Source organism: Vigna unguiculata, chromosome 11 (genome assembly GCF_004118075.2).
Source record: "Vigna unguiculata cultivar IT97K-499-35 chromosome 11, ASM411807v1, whole genome shotgun sequence".
Classification (NCBI taxonomy): domain Eukaryota; kingdom Viridiplantae; phylum Streptophyta; class Magnoliopsida; order Fabales; family Fabaceae; genus Vigna; species Vigna unguiculata.
In genome coordinates this window covers 6,612,190-6,614,987 of record NC_040289.1, presented here as the reverse complement: position 1 = coordinate 6,614,987, position 2,798 = coordinate 6,612,190, and the positions used below count along the sequence as shown (strand labels likewise).

Genomic DNA, 2,798 nt, shown 5'->3' with positions numbered 1-2,798 from the left:
GAGAGAACCATGAGTGAGCTCACTGCACCAAAGTTCACTTATGATAGTTTATGCATACAATACCCTGAGGAGGAGGTTCCATATGTGCTGAAAACTGGTTTGATACACTTGTTGCCAAAGTTTTACGGTCTTGCAGGTGAGGACCCGTGCAAACACTTGAAGCAGTTTCATGTCGTCTGTTCCACCATGAAGCCTGCAGATGTACAAGAGGACCATGTATACTTGAAGGCTTTCCCTCATTCTTTGGAGGGTAATGCGAAAGACTGGCTGTACTACCTAGCACCCAGGTCCATCACAAGCTGGGATGACCTGAAGAGATTGTTCCTTGCCAAGTTCTTTCCTGCTTCAAGGACAACAGCCATACGAAAGGAGATTTCTGGCATCAAACAGCAATATGGGGAGACCCTTTATGAGTACTGGGAGAGGTTCAAGAATCTCTGTTCAAGTTGTCCACACCATCAGATTTCTGAACATCTCCTCCTGCAGTATTTTTACGAAGGCTTGCACCACATGGATCGAAATATGATTGATGCTGCAAGTGGTGGTGCCCTTGGTAACATAACCCCAGTTGCAGCCAGACAACTGATAGAGAACATGGCTTCAAATTCTCAACAATTTGGCACAAGGAGTGATGCCATAGTTGTTAGAGGTGTTCATGATGTAGGAGCAGCCGAGTACACAAAGAAGTTGGAAAGTAAGATTGATGCTCTTACTACACTGATCAATCAACTTGCTTCCAATCAGAGAGCTCAAGCTGCAAGAGTTTGTGGCCTTTGTATATCTGTTGATCATTTTACAGACTCTTGCCCAGCATTGCAATAACAGCCTTCTTCTTCTACACCAGTGGATACCCCTCAGGCCTGTGCAGCAAATATTTTCAACAACAATAGGCCCCAACAGCAACAACAAAACCACCATGATTTGTCAACCAACAGATATAATCCAGGATGGAGGAATCACCCTAATTTGAGATGGGGAAACCAGGGTAACCAGCAGCCCCAACAATTACAAAATGTGCAACCACCTCCACAACAAAGAGTTGCACCTGCACCACAAGCTGCTCCTGTTCCACCTGTACCCACACCAACTCCTGCTGCAGCACCTGCACCTTCTTCTTCTACTTCATTGGAGGAGTTAGTCAGGATGATGACCCTTCAAAATATGCAATTTTAGCAGGAGACTAGGGCCTCAATCCAGAGTTTGACAAATCAAATGGGGCAAATGGCCACTCAGCTAAACCAGGCACAGGCTCAGAATTCTGACAAGCTTCCATCACAGACAATGGAAAATCCTAGGAATGTGAGTGCCATTACTTTGAGATCTGGGAAGAACATTGAAGTTCCCACTTCCGAGCCTACACCTCCAAAGGAAGCCGACCCTGCCACACTTCAGAGAAAGCGTGATGCTCATGCAGCTGGTCCTTCCACATCGACTTCTACACCTTCCACCTCTACTGCTGCACCTTCCATACCTCTTCCTTTCCCTCCAAGAGCCATTCCAAGCAAAAAGATGGAAGAGGTTGACAGGGAGATCTTGGAAACTTTCAGGAAGGTGGAGGTCAACATACCTCTGTTGGATGCCATTAAACAGATTCCCAGATATGCAAAGTTCTTGAAGGAGCTATGCACGCACAAAAGGAGGCTGAAGGGAAACGAAAAGATCAGCATGGGCAGAAACGTGTCAGCATTGATAGGTAAATTTGTTCCTCAGATTTTTGAGAAGTGCAAGGACCCAGGTACATTTTGTGTACCTTGCATCATAGGTAACAATAAATTTGAAAATGCAATGCTTGATCTTGGTGCTTCAATAAATGTAATGCCTCTGTCTATTTTTAAATCTCTTTCTCTTGGACCCCTGCAACCTACGGGTGTGGTGATTCAGTTGGCAAATAGAAGTGTTGCCCACCCCGCAGGTTTGGTTGATGATGTTTTGGTTCGTGTTGGTGAATTGATTTTCCCTGCCGATTTTTACGTTCTTGACATGGAAGAGGGATTTTCACTTGGTTCTGCACCAATCATTTTAGGCAAACCATTTTTGAAAACTGCACGAACCAAAATTGATGTCCATGCAGGTACTTTGTCCATGGAGTTTGATGATATTGTTGTGCGATTCAACATTCTGGATGCCATGAAACATCCTTCTGAGGATCATTCTGTTTTTCACGTGGATATTATTGATGATGCTGTTGATGGATTGATTTCTGATTTCCACTCTTTGCATACATTAAAACATTCATCCGTGTCTGAGTTATCTGAATTTGCATGCATTGATGTTCTTGATTCTAATTCTGATTCTGATTCTGATGATGCTGAATATGATGTGGATAATGTTGAATGTACAGAGTTTGACTCTCTGGATGTTGTACCTATTCACTTTGATGTTATACAATCAGGTTGCACTAACCATGTTGCAGGAAGTACATATGCATTTGATTGTTATGCTCAGGTACAGGCTGTGGAACCCATTTCTCCCTCCCCTCTGGTTCCTGATATTCAGCCAGCATCTAGTACTCTAGAATTGAAACCACTGCCAGACAACCTCAAGTATGTCTACTTAGAGGAGGAGAACAAACTGCCTGTCATCATTTCCACCTCTCTCACTACTAAACAAAAGCAAAGGTTGTTGCAAGTTCTTAAGAAGCATAAGAAGGCAATTGGATGGACATTGGCTGACATCCCTGGTATTAGCCCATCAACATGCATGCATAGGATATTGTTGGAAGATGGAGCAAAGCCAGTGAGACAGCCACAGAGGCGACTCAACCCTGTCATCTCAGATGTTGTAAAGAAGGAGGTGAC

At 43.9% G+C, this 2,798-nt stretch overlaps 1 non-coding gene across 1 annotated transcript; it reads right to left on the bottom strand.

Annotated features, from left to right (window-relative positions):
• Positions 1–356: 356 nt before the first annotated feature.
• On the bottom strand, positions 357–465 carry LOC114170914. Its single transcript, XR_003601268.1, has one exon. It is a non-coding gene; the product is annotated as a small nucleolar RNA R71 (small nucleolar RNA).
• Between the last annotated feature and the right edge of the window lie 2,333 nt (positions 466–2,798).